Source organism: Zootoca vivipara, chromosome 17, assembly GCF_963506605.1.
Source record: "Zootoca vivipara chromosome 17, rZooViv1.1, whole genome shotgun sequence".
Lineage (NCBI taxonomy): Eukaryota > Metazoa > Chordata > Lepidosauria > Squamata > Lacertidae > Zootoca > Zootoca vivipara.
The window spans coordinates 14,382,567-14,397,335 of record NC_083292.1 but is presented as its reverse complement, the minus strand read 5'-3'; positions in this window follow the sequence as shown (position 1 = coordinate 14,397,335).

The window sequence follows — 14,769 nt, the reverse complement described above, 5'->3', positions numbered from 1 at the left end:
AAAATTACAGTAATGACGAAGTCTTTAGGGCAGTCTTGGATTGATTGGTATATATTAATGAATCAGATAAATGGGTATGATCGGTGATAGTGTGTACAAAAGAATTAATAAGAATTCGAGGAGAAGGGATTGTACATAGAGAAACTAAATGAGTCTCACAGCGGACAGCGACTGGAAGTCAGAACCAAGAATACGAACTGATGAATTTTGTAAATAAGGAAAAAGAGACAAGAAACGGAAAAATTGGTAATGTATATAGACTTTATTTTGTAATGCTTGTAACATTATGGAATTTTCCTTTGCTTTTTTCTTTCAATAAACTTTAAACTATGTGGAGAAGGTAGATCTCCTGACAGACATTGAATGAATCTAGAAAAGACAGAGAATCTAACCTTGGAAAAATATTTGGAAGGACAGAGCATCCAAAATAAATGTGTATAGATTAAATAAACGTAAACTAGCACAATGAGAATGGTTGGAGGTCAATTGTGTGTTCACATAGGGTATGTATATAGGTAATGTATGTTTTGTAGATATGTATTGTATTGTTTGATATATGTATTGTATTGTATGTTTATAGTTTCTGGTGTGCAATAAAGGTATTTAAATGAAAAAGGAAAAAGAAAAATGTGAAAAAGTTGCAGAAATCATTGGGGGGGGGGAGCTTCTCCTTAAAAAAAAAAAAAGCTCCATAACTTTGGTCCACCAAAGAAGAGTTGTCTAGAAGAGTTACATTATGGATTTTTGAGAGGATATTCCCCAGGCGAAAGTGGCAACATCTTGCTTATTCCAAAGAAGCAACAGCTAACTCAAGATTGTGTAGTTGCTGCACAACAGAAGACAGAGGAGCTGCCCAATGCTCCCTCGCGGGTTCATTAGCAACATTTCAGCTGCCGTATTAGATTCTGCCCCCAGAGACGCTGTTCATTAATAAACTGTCATAATAGAGCTGCGTATTTATATAGTGACATTTAAGTAGAGTTCCGCCAGCTGTCGAGGCATCGTGATCAATCTGAAGCGTTGCCCACCCCGAACCATCTCAAATCTGTAAATCAAGCGGGTTGTAAACATTAATCTGAAACAAACAAACAAACAAACAATACTAAAAGCAAAACAGAGATGAGAACATATGGGGTAAATTGTTGTTGTTTAGTCGTTTAGTCGTGTCCGACTCTTCGTGACCCCATGGACCAGAGCACGTCAGGCACTCCTGTCTTCCACTGCCTCCCGCAGTTTGGTCAGACTCATGTTCGTAGCTTCGGGGAGACTTCTCTTCTCATGAGGTGGCCAAAGTATTGTAGCCTCAGCTTCAGGATTTGTCCTTCCAGTGAGCACTCAGGGCTGATTTCCTTCAGAATGGATAGGTTTGATCTTCTTGCAGTCCATGGGACTCTCAAGAGTCTCCTCCAGCACCATAATTCAAAAGCATCAATTCTTTGGCGGTCAGCCTTCTTTATGGTCCAGCTCTCACTTCCATACATCACTACTTGGAAAACCATAGCTTTAACTATACGGACCTTTGTTGGCAAGGTGATGTCTCTGCTTTTTAAGATGCTGTCTAGGTTTGTCATTGCTTAGACAAATTCTTTAGAGCTAAACAGGAGCTTCAATTAAATCCCAACCAATGGCTTGTGTATTGTCTAATCCAAGCATAGCCAAACTGGGCCCTCCAGATATTTTGGGACTACAACTCCCACCATCCCTAGCTAACAGGACCAGTGGTCAGGGATGATGGGAATTGTAGTCCCAAAACATCTGGAGGGCCAAGTTTGACCATGCCTGGTCTAATCTGAACTGTGTTGCATCTCAGGTCTCGAAAATGGACAGCCAATCACCTCAGCTCTTGTGAGCCTAGCTTGTTCATCGTAAGTGCTTCCTTCTCTGTTAGTACAGGGCGGGGGGTGCACAGACGCATGTTGCATTAGAGATTGTCACTTGTCTGCAGAAGTTAAAATGTGTAAAAGAAATGCGGTTCTGATCTGTGTCTCCCCTCTTTATCCCTAGATCAGAGAGCAGGTATCATAGCTGCCAAGTTTTCCCTTTTCTCGCGAGGAAGCCTATTCAGCATAATGGAAAATCCCTTAAAAAAAGGGATAACTTGGCAGCTATGGCAGGTATACAATCGCAGGATTTCAGATCTGGTCCAACCTTAGTCTTGCACCATCATCCCCATATTTTTTTTATGCTTGCTCAAGGTGCATCACCAATAGTCCTGAATACTTTTATGACTTTGATCTGATAGAACGTCATATTGATTTTAAAAAGTAAAGACAATGAGAAAAGTCCAAACTTGAGCGAGCCGCCAGGTGGCAGTGTAATTCCTCACCAAGCAATCTATCATTACATCTGCTCATTGTGGGGGAGGAAGCAGAATGTAAATGTAACAACAACAACAACAACAACAATAAAATCTATAATACGGTGGCACAAGTTGTTACTATTAATATTATTAATTAGAATTATCTGTTTAGAATGCTTTAATTATTCAGAACTATTTGGAAAATTTAACGATTGTTTGGAATTATTTGGAAGTCTTGTATCCCAAAGCCGCTTGTGAAAGATTTGCGCAGTGTAATCACACACAAGTGTCGTATCAATTGCAGAAGATATTTCTTTATTTTTATCTTTATTTATTGAATTAAAAAACCAACCTATATCCGAAGGTTTCAGGGTGGTACACAGAACAAAATCAAAATATGAAACCACAATACAGTCGTACCTCGGTTGACGAACACCTTGCATCTCAAACGTTTTGGCTCCTGAACACCGCAAACCCAGACGTGAGTGTTCAGGTTTGCAAACGTTCTTTGGAACCCAAATGTCTGACAGGGCTTCTGCAGCTTCCAATTGAGTGCAGGAAGCTCCTGCAGCCAATCGGAAGCCACGCCTTGGTTTTCAAACATTTTCAGAAATTGAACGGACTTCCGGAACGGATTCTGTTTGTCAACCAAGGTACGACTATACAGTATATATAATCAAATAAAGACAACAACCTACTAACACCTCCCCCTCCAATTAATAAATTGTTTTTATTATAAGTGTGCTTCCAAGCAACACAATGTGGGATGCATGGGTTTTCCCCACCCCGTCATATCGCACCAATGAACCTGTGGGGAAGATTAGGCTGAGAGATTGTGGCTGCAGCCCAAGGTCACCCAGTGATCTTCATAGCTGAGTGGGGATTTGAACCCTGACCTCTTGGGTTCACTCTAACCACTAATCTACACTGTCTGGCACCTGGTTTCTTTAGGCATCACCAGGCAGAGGTTCTCACTGAGGTCCTCTGAGGTCCTCACTCAGCCCAAGATGGCGGCAAGTCTTACATTGCTGGCTGCTGATAGCTATATCCTCATTTGCCTTTGTATTACGGCTTCTTGGCACTGTGGTCTAAACCACTGAGCCTCTTGGGCTTGCCGATCAGAAGGTCAGTGGTTCGAATCCCCGCGACAGAGTGAGTTCCTGTTGCTTTGTCCCAGCTTCTGCCAATCTAGAAGTTTGAAAGCCCACCAGTGCAAGTAGATAAATACGTACTGCTGTAACAGGAAGGTAAATGGCGTTTCCATGTGCTCCGGCCTCCGTCACGGTGTCCCGTTGTGCCAGAAGCGGTTTAGTCATGCTGGCCACGTGACCCAGAAAGCTTTTTTTTTTTTTAAATTATTTTTATTGAGATTTTTCAACATAAGACAAAAAGAAAAAGAAGACAAACAAGAGAGAAACCAGAAAAAAAAATACACAAAAAAATAAATAAAAACACATTCTAATTAGTTGTTCCTTAAACCCTTTACATTGTCTTTAGGGACCTCCTCGGGTTTCCCTCCCTTTGGTCCCTTAGAGATTATTTAATTAGCAAATTCTACATCATTTTAATCACATTAAAAATCATACTTTTTAACTATCATCTCACATGTTATAAATTTCCGCAGTTCATTTACTACTTAATTTCTAATCTAGTAAATTACTTTCGCATGTTTTTTAAGATATAATTTAAAATCTTTCCATTCTTCTTCCATCGCTTCTTCTCCCTGGTTGCGGATTCTTCCAGTCATCTCAGCCAATTCCATAAATTCCATCATCTTCATCTGCCAGTCGTCAATCGTTGGTAATGTTTGTAATTTCCAGTTCTTGGCAATCAGAAGTCTCGCTGCCGTAGTGGCGTACATAAAAAAAGACACATTTTTCTTTGGAATTTCCTTCCCTACAATGCCCACTAGAAATGCTTCTGGTTTTTTAACAAATGTGTTTTTAAACACTTTCTTTAGTTCATTATAAATCTTATTCCAGAAGTCACTTACCAGTGGACACGTCCACCACACGTGGTAAAAGGATCCTACTTCTTTCTTACATCTCCAACATTTATTATCATGACTGTGGTACATTTTTGCCAATTTTACTGGTGTAAGATACCATCTATACATCATTTTCATTAGATTTTCTTGTAATAAGCTACACGCAGTAAATTTTATATTCACTTTCCACAGTTTCTCCCAATCCTCAATCATAATATTATGACCCACATCCTTTGCCCACAAAATCATAACATTCTTTGTTTGTTCATCTTTCGTATGCCACTCAAGCAGCAATTTATACATTCCGGAAATGTTTTTAGCTTGGGTTCTAACAATTCTGTTTCCAACTTTGACTTCTCTGATTGAAAAACAATCAATTTATCCATTTTAAAAACTTCATTTATCTGATGGTATTGGAGCCAATCGTCTAGTTTACGCTTTAACTCCTCGTAAGTCTTTAACTTAAATTGGTCTCCTTCTTGAATCAGCAAATCTCTATATTTCGGCCAACTGGGTTCCGTATTAACTCTTTTTCGAACCTTGGCCTCTAATGGTGAAATCCATTTAGGTGTTTTTCTTTCTAACAAATCTTTATACCTGGTCCAAACACTATACAATGCTTTTCTTATTATATGTGTTTTAAAGCCTCTGTGGGCCTTTACTTTGTCATACCATACATATGCATGCCAGCCATAAAGATTGTCATAACCTTCTAGATCTAAAATATCTGAATTTTCCAACAGAAACCACTCTTTCAACCAGCAAAAGGTCGCTGCTTCATAATAAATCTTTAAATCGGGCAGGGAGAAGCCACCTCTTTGTTTTTCATCAGTAAGTATCTTATATTTAATTCTTGGCTTCTTCCCCTGCCATATAAATTTCGATAACACCTTTTGCCACTCTTTAAAACAATCCAACTTCTCAACTATTGGCAATGACTGAAATAAAAACAGCATCTTTGGCAATACATTCATTTTAACAGTAGCTATACGACCCAACAGAGAAAGTTTCAAGTTGGTCCAAGTCTCTAAATCTTTTTTCACTTCATTCCACATTTTTACATAATTGTCTTTAAATAGATTCAAGTTTTTTGCAGTCATATTAATACCAAGGTACTTTACTTTCTTAACAAAAGATAAACCAGTCGCCTCCTGTAACTTTTCTCTTTCCTTACTGTCTATATTCTTATCTAAAACTTTGGTTTTTGATTTATTCAATCTAAAACCTGCTGCCTTTCCAAATTCTTGGATTACTTCCAGAGCCCTGGAACTGGACTCCGGATCTTCTAATGTCAGAACAAGGTCATCTGCAAAGGCTTTAAGTTTATATTGTTTCTTCCCTACAGTCACTCCTTTTATTTCATCGTCCTTTCTAATCTTGTTGAGTAAGACCTCCAGGACCGTTATAAAAAGCAAAGGTGAGAGGGGACACCCTTGTCTTGTACCTTTTTCAATTTTAATGTCCTCTGATACCATATTATTAACAATAATCTTTGCTCTTTGCTCTGAGTAGATCGCCTTTACTCCAGTCAAAAAGTTTTGGCCCACCTCCATTTTTTCTAAATTCTTCTTTAAGAACGTCCAGGAAATATTGTCAAAGGCCTTCTCTGCATCAATAAACATTAGCACAGCTTTTTTATTTATTTTCTGTTCCAACATCTCTAGGATGTCCACAACATTCCTAATATTGTCCTTCATATGCCTACCTGGCAGAAAGCCGGCTTGATCTTTATGTATAAAATCTCGTACTTTGTCCCAGCTTCTGCCAATCTAGAAGTTTGAAAGCCCACCAGTGCAAGTAGATAAATACGTACTGCTGTAACAGGAAGGTAAATGGCGTTTCCATGTGCTCCGGCCTCCGTCACGGTGTCCCGTTGTGCCAGAAGCTGTGTAGTCCTGCTGGCCACATGACCCAGAAAGCTGTCTGTGGACAAACACCGGCTCCCTCGGCCTGAAAGCGAGATGAGCGCCACAACCTCATGTCGCCTTTGACTGGACTTTGATCATCATCATCATCATCATTATTATTGAATAGGATGTCCTATTTTCATCAGAGAAATGCTGTAGGGTATGTGCCACAATGGCTCTTACGGGGCATGCCATTTGTCAATCAAACAGCATCGTCAGCTGATAGGTGGTTCCAGCATAAGAACAACTGAGATTCACTACCAAGGAAAACCATATAAACACCACATCCGAAACACAACCCAAGTCAGAACATTTGACAGGCAATTACTTCGAAGGTGAACCATCTGCACGCCACCACCCCACAAGGAAAGGGGGGGTGCCCTTGGGCCTTTTGTTATTCCTCTTCTCTCCTTTAGCCCTCACCTCAATTAACTCAGCTAATACATCTTAGTTATTTTCTGTTTTTAATTGCTCCATGTCTTCCAGGCACTCTCCAGCCCCTTGGCTACTTGGCCTTACCTTCACCTCCACATTTTCTCATTAATTTGCTTTCCAGCCTTCCCTTTCCCCCTCTCCCGCTCTTATTCTCTCTATTTTTCAAATGACTGTTTGCTATTCTCCTGCTTTCCGCCTCCACGGCAGGAGGTGGCTTTGAGCAGCTGCAGGCACCAGACTCCTGCAAAGTCACCAGCCACATCTGGGAAAGAGCTTTGGCGGCAACAGCCTAACACTGGGAAGGCACCTACAATTTCGATATTTCATCTCCTCCTGAAAAAGTCTGTTTCAGCAGGTGTTTTTACAGAACGTATTTGATTCAGCGGTGGCCCTTTGCTCTCCATTTTTGGGTTTTATAGATTTATGATGTTCTACTCATTTTTCTGTACACTGCTATGACACTTCATTTCATAAATTTTATGTATTGCTTGATTATAAAGGGGAAGCAGGACATGGGTGGCACTGTGGTCTAAAACACTGAACCTCTTGGGCTTGCCAATTGGAAGGTTGGTGGAATAATAATAATAATAATAATAATAATAATAATAAATTATTTATAGCCCGCCCCTCTGGCTGGGTTTCCCCAGCCACTCTGGGCGGCTTCCAATAGAAGAATAAAATAATCGATTAAAGATTAAAAGCCTCTCTAAACAAGGCTGCCTTCAGATGTCTTCTAAAAATCTGGTAGATGTTTTTCTCTTTGACATCTGATGGGAGGGCGTTCCACAGGGCGGGCGCCACTACCGAGAAGGCCCTCTGCCTGGTTCCCTGCATCTTGGCTTCTCACAACGAGGGAACCGCCAAAAGGCCCTCGGCACTGGACCTCAGTGTCCGGGCAGAATGATGGGGGTGGAGACGCTCCTTCAGGTATACTGGAGCGAGGCCATTTAGGGCTTTAAAGGTCAGCACCAACACTATGAATTGTGCTCGGAAACGTACTGGGAGCCAATGTAGATCTTTCAAGACCGGTGTTATGTGGTCTCGGCAGCTGCTCCCAGTCACCAGTCTAGCTGCCGCATTCTGGATTAGTTATAGTTTCCAGGTCACCTTCAAAGGTAGCCCCCACGTAGAGCGCATTGCAGTAGTCCAAGCGGGAGATAACTCGAGCATACACCACTCTGGTGAGACAGTCTGCAGGCAGGTAGGTAGACAGCTGCCCTGGACACAGAATTGACCTGCACCTCCATGGACAGCTGTGAGTCCAAAATGACTCCCAAGCTGCGCACCTGGTCCTTCAGGGGCACAGTTATGCCATTCAGGACCAGGTACAAATCCCTATGACGGAGCGAGCTCCCATTGCTCTGCCCCAGCTCTTGCCAACCTAGCATTTCGAAAGCACACCATTGCTAGTAGATAAATAGGTACCACTGTGGCGGGAAGGTAAACGGCATTTCCATGCACTCTGATTTCCATCACGGTGTCCCTTTGCACCAGAAGCAGTTTAGTCCTGCTGGCCACATGACCGGAAAGCTGTCTGTGGACAAACGCTGGCTCCCTCGGCCTGAAAGCGAGATGAGCGCCACAATTCCATAGTCACCTTGACTGGACTTAACCACCCAGGGGTCCTTTATCTTTACCTTTTTTTAAAAGCAGAAGAAACCCCGAAGCAGTTTTCAAAAAGAATAGAATTATCAAGGCAAGACAAGCATTTGAAAACACTCCGAAAATACACAAAACTCACAGTCAGCCTACGAAGAGATCAAAAAACATGTCAGCATTCTACATATCTGGGCGGGCTTGCCTAAAGAAAAATCTTAAACCACAGAGCCTAGGGCTTGCCGATCAGAAGGTCGGCGGTTCGAATCCCCGCAACAGGGTGAGCTCCCGTTGCTTGGTCCCAGCTCCTGCCAACCTAGCAGTTCGAAAGCACGTCATAATTCAAGTAGACAAATAGGAACCGCTACAGCGGGAAGGTAAACAGCGTTTCCGTGTGCTGCTCTGGTTTGCCAGAAGCGGCTTTGTCATGCTGGCCACATGACCTGGAAGCTGTACGCCGGCTCCCTCGGCCAATAAAGGAAGATGAGCGCTGCAACCCCAGAGTCGGTCACGACTGGACCTAATGGACCTTTACCTTTAAAAGAGGACAGTGAATGTGCCTATCTGATGTCAAACTGTGGGTGCTCCCACACTAAAAAAAAATTTTTTTTTTACAAATGTGGAACTTGTAGCAATGGTATGCCTCCAGATGCAGGCTGCTGGGAATCACAAGGGGGAGAAATGCTGTTGTGCTCAGGCTGTGCTTGCAGGCTTCTTATTGGGGGATCGGGTTGGATACATTGAGAATAGAACCAGCAGGGTTGTCATCATCATCATCATCATCACATCATCATCATCATATGCCACCCATCTGATTGGGCTGCCACAGCCAGTCTTGGCAGCTCTCAACAAAATATTAGAAACACAGGAAAACCTCAACCATTAAAAACCTCCCTGAACAGAAAACTATGGATAACTCCGATGAATAAAAATGTGGGTAACGGATTGATATGCAGTTGTAAATACTGATATTAGGACCCATGGAAGGGATGGGGGTTGAAATTCAGAGCAATCTCTTTTTATGGACTTGCAGTTGTACATTTATTTCTTTTTAAAATCATATAAAAAGTATTTAAAATAAAATAAAAAAAACTTCCCCGAACAGGGCTGCCTTCCTACATCTTCTAAAGGTCAAATGTTGTTTATCTCTTTGACATCTGATGGGAGGGCGCCATTACCCAGAAGGCCCTCTGCCTGGTTCCCTGTAACCTCACTTCTTGCAGGGAGGGAACCACCAGGAGGCCCTCAGCGCTGGACCTCAGTGTCCAGGCTGAACGATGGGTGTGGAGATGCTCCTTCAGGTATACAGGCCTGAGGCCTGTAGGCCTAATCATGCAACTAAAATTGGGTTGACTAGACCCAAAGTTTTTAAGCAACATGGTCTAAAGTCAGTTCTGGGACCCCTCTAGGATTAGGGGCCCTAAAGCTTAAGCTTCATAAGTTTCATAATAGATCTCTCCCTGCTTGTGGGCTTCCTGTGAGAACAGGATTCTGGACTAGATGAACCACTGGTCTGATCCAGCAGGCCTACGTTCTTATGTTCTTACATTATGTTCTTGCCCCACAAGGCCTTTTGTGTAATGAGGTCGTATCCAACCCAAACAATTAGGCTGGATGGAATGTAGGAAGGAACACTACTTGCCCTAATGAAATAATTAAGGAAAGGTCAGGCATGAAAATGTCCTTCTCCCCTCATTCATTTCCAGGAACAGCAGTCGTTTGACCTTCATGGTAATTCTGGACTTGGGTAATTACTAACATTGACCCTGGTGGAAAGTTCATTGCCCAGGGCTTGGAGGAGGGGAGGGGAGAGAGAGAGAGAAGTCCAGGAGTTCTGTGGAATCTTGTTTCTATATTGTAAGTTGGATTTTAAAAAAAAGGTAAAGGGACCCCTGATAGTTAAGTCCAGTCGAGAACAACTCTGGGGTTGCGGCACTCATCTCACTTTACTGCCGAGGGAGCCGACATTTGTCCACAGACAGTTTTTCCGGGTCATGTGACCAGCATGACTAAGCCGCTTCTGGTGAAACCAGAGCAGCGCATGGAAACGCCGTTTACCTTCCCTCCGGAGCAGTACCTATTTATCTACTTGCACTGGCATGCTTTTGAACTGCTAGGTTGGCAGGAGCTGGGACCGAAAAATGGGAGTTCACCCCATTGTAGGGATTTGAACCACCGACCTTCTGATTTACACCACAGTGCCACCATATGTTGGATATGTGAGTGCAAAACATTAATTTGAAAAACAAAATAAATATTTTTTTAAAAAATAAAAGCAACACCTCTCTGTTTACTCCTTTTCGTATGATGTGCTGCTTTTGTCCAGTTTACCCAGTAAAGTGCCACCTGGATTTCTTTTCTCTCTTGACTCCATATTTAAGTAGTTCTAATAACTTACTTATCAAACCTTTATTAGGCATTTTACAAATAAAACCATAAAAGAGAAAATCACATATAAGAGCCTTGAAATATGTCAACGTCAGATAGGCAGAATCCCACACTTTCACCTTGTTGGGGTTCCAGACCACCCAAAAGAGGGGACAGCACACGTTGATGGAGCGTATTATACAATGGACAATGAAAGAGAATATGCTCTACAGTGTCTAGGACATTCATAGAACATCTGCAGAATCTCTTGTTTCTATGAATGTTTTGATATCTTCCCCTGACAAATGCCGAGGGAAAAACATTTAGACGGGCCAACATAAAAGCCCTACGTTGGGCTGGGATTATTAACTTAGTGATGTAATTGACTCTGCTCTCTAGGATTTTTAAATCATAGAATATAGGGGAGCAAATTTTGTTTACAGCTGCCACAATATTTTGTCCCTCAACATCCTTTAGTCTAGTTAGGATATTATGGGAAATGTATTGCTCGCTAGAATTGTACAAGGGCTCCAACTCAATGCCTATAGATTCAACCTTTTTTTCAAGGTACTGATACCACCTTGATTTATAGGAGCCCTTGAGCAAATCTAGTGCTGATAACACATAGATAGAAGCATCTGGTAAGAAACAGAGTGGATGGCTGGATCAGCTTTTGGACTGATGCAGCAAAACTGTGTGGTTCATTGGCTCCTGTGTTTGTTAGTTGCCTTTGCCTAGGGTAACTAGGGTGGCTTTTTATTCTTAGGAAAAAACCTCAAGAGATCGCTGCAGGTGTTTAAGCGCCTTACTTATTGCCTGCAGGGAATAAATGTCAGGAGGAGGAGAGGAGGGGTGGACTGTTAATTCAGAGGAGAGCAAAGAGCTTTCAAATACATACTGCCATTTCCCAGCAGACGGGAGCAAGAATTTCCTAGACTAGGTCTGCCCAAACTAGCTGTAGCCAGTCAGCCCAGCTTTTCCCAGTCACCTTTCAGCAGAGGTTATGCAATGGAGTAAGCTTGAACCGGGCGGTATTCCTAAAAAAAAAAAAAACTTTTCCAGACAGGGGAAAAGTAAAGTTTGTTACTGCATTACAAAGCGCCCTTGGTTTATTTGTGGGGCGTGGGTGTGTGTGAATGCTCATCTCTGATCTTCAAGAACAAAGCAGAAAATCCCATCCTGAAAATAAACTAAAAAGTCAAATTAATTGGCTGTCACAGATCTGCATTCAATAATAGATCAATTCTAAAGTTGGCCCTTAGGACCATGCATCTGCCCTTAATGGCTGCAGAATATTGGAAGAAAGAAGAGGGGGGATAGCCTTTCCCAAATTAATGAGCTATTTACTGGCAATTACGAAAGTGGGGGAGAATAGATTTAGGCGGCTTGTGTCTCAGATGTCAGATATTTGTGGAGGCGGAGAGCCAAGCGGGGAAGTTGAAACACAGGGCTTATTGAAAGTACACTATTGGGAAGGGGGTAGAGATGGGAAAGGAGGCGTTTGTCATTATTAGTATGCATTTATGCATCGTTCAATGAGACACATATATTTTGATGTTTGGACAGCCAGCCAATGCATAAATATGGAGAAAGAAAAACCAGCATAATTAGCAGACATCCCCTGGAGACTAATCTGTCTTGCAGGTTGCCTTCATTTTTCTCACTTGGTCTCCTAGCCACCATCTCGCTAACAGGTCAGGCAATCTATGGGTCTGTGATGAACGTGAATATCTTACTGTCATCTTCTTCATCTTCTTCTTCTTCTTTACTTGAGCTTTTCAGGTATGTATGAATGTTGCCCTGGATGGCTCCTCACCAGGCTTGCCACTGTGGCTGTGAGAATCGGTGTGGTGTAGTGGTTAGAGCGTGAGACAAGGACCTGGCAGATCCAGGTTCAAATCCCTACTCGGTCATGAAGCTCACTGGGTGACCTTGGACCATAGCTGCCAAGTACCCCGTTTTCCCCGGGAAACCCCCGTTTTTACTTACCTTTTCTCGTATCACTTCATCTCCCGTTTTTCTCCGTTATTTTCTCCTGCCGGCGGCCATTTTTTTCTTTCCAATTTGCCCTTCTATGGGCACCAAAAATGGCCGTCACCGGCTTCAAAAGTCACATCTACACATGTCCGGAAGTGCATAGACGCAACTTCTGGTATCGGCGGCGGCCATTTTGGTGCCCATATATGGGCGGAGCGACACCGGAAGTTGCGTCGACGCACTTCCTGACATGCGTACAAGCGACTTTCGGAGCCTGCGGCGGCCATTTTTGCTACCCATAGAAGGGCAAAGCAACACCGGAAGTTACGTCGACGCAACTTCCAGTGTCACACGGCTGCCGGTCCCGGATTCTGCAGTCCGGGACTTGGAAGGTAAGCCTTGGACCCGTCACTCACTCTTAGCCTAACCTACTTCACAGGGTTGTTGTGAAGATAAAATGCATACCAAATTCAGCTTCTTGGAGGAATGGTGTGGTAAAAATGTTATTGTTGTTAAAATTTGTATACGGCCCTGTAAAATGGTACCTTAGTTCTCAAACGCCTTGGTACTCAAACGCCTTGGTTCCCAAATGCCAAAAACCCAGAAGTAAGTGTTGGGGTTCTCTAACTTTTTTTGGAAGTCAAACATCTGATGTGGCTGTTGGCTATTGTTTCCAGGGTGCCTGCACCAATCAGAAGCTGCGCCTTGGTTTTTGAACATTTCGGAAGTCAAACAGACTTCCAGAACGGATTAAGTTGGGCACTTTTGTTTTTGCTATTTATTTTGCGTTTTGGATTTTGAGGCTTTTTCGGTTAACAATAATGTAGCACGTTTCTGAGGAAGGTAGATGGAAAGATTCTTCGAAAAGTAGGTGTTTATCATCATCTGGAACACAAATGATAAGATAATGTCCTCCTCTCAGTCTCCATCTTTGATTCTTTGTGTTATGATTTTTTTTAAGTGTTGGCTCTTTTTTCTTCAACAAAAATGATTTTTATGCCTGGGAATATTTTGTCCGCTGTCTTGAGATAAGACCAGAATTGATTATTTCTACAAGCTCAGGGTGCTGTTTACTACCTATTAAGGTGAGCTTATTTCATTAGGGAGAAATGTTTTAATTACAGTTAGCAGGGATGGGAGTGGGGCGAGGGGAGCACGCCTTAATTAGCACACCAGGGAAACTGTATTACCGGCATTGAAGTTCCAAAGTACACCCAACCAGGGAAGGACTCAACAGAAACACGAGTTTGGCTGCGTCGTTAGGGGAGGGTGGGGGCCCTTGTGCCTTCTCAAGACTAGAGCCTCCATCATCTACATCACAGTGCCAGCAGTGTTTTCTACCGACCTACCCACAGTCTGTCTCACCAGAGTGGTGCATGCTCTGGTTATCTCCCGCTTGGACTACTGCCATGCACTCTATGTGGGGCTACCTTTGAAGGTGACCCGGAAACTGCAACTAATCCAGAATGCGTCAGCTAGACTGGTGTTTGGGAGCGGCCACTGAGATCACATAACACCGGTCTTGAAAGACCTTCACTGGCTCCCAGTAAGTTTCCGAGCTGACCGTTAACGCCCTAAATGGCCTCGGCCCTGTATACCCGAAGGAGCGTCTCCACCCCCATCGTTCAGCCCCGACACTGAGGTCCAGCTCCGAGGACCTTCTGGCGGTTCCCTCACTGCAAGAAGCGAAGTTACAGGGAATCAGGCAGAAGGCCTTCTCGGTAGCGGTGCCTGCCCTGTGGAACGCCCTCCCATCAGATATCAAGGAAATAAACAGCTATCTGACTTTTAAAAGACATCTGAAGGTAGCCGGGTTTAGGGAGGTTTTTGGGAGCCAGTGTGGTGTAGTGTTTAAGAGTGGTAGACTCGTAATCTGGTGAACTGGCTTCACGTCTCCGCTCCTCCACATGCAGCTGCTGGGTGACCTTGGGCTAGTCACACTTCTCTGAAGTCTCTCAGCCTCACTCACCTCACAGAGTGTTTGTTGTGGGGGAGGAAGGGAAAGGAGAATATTAGCTAGTTTGAGACTCCTTCGGGTAGTTATAAAGCGGGATATCAAATCTTCTTCTCTAATGTTTGATGCTTTATTATGTTTTTAATTTGTTGGGAGCCACCTAGAGTAGCTGGGTAAACCCAGCCAGATGGGTGGGGTGTAAATAATAAATTTATTATTATTATTATTATTATTATTATTATTATTA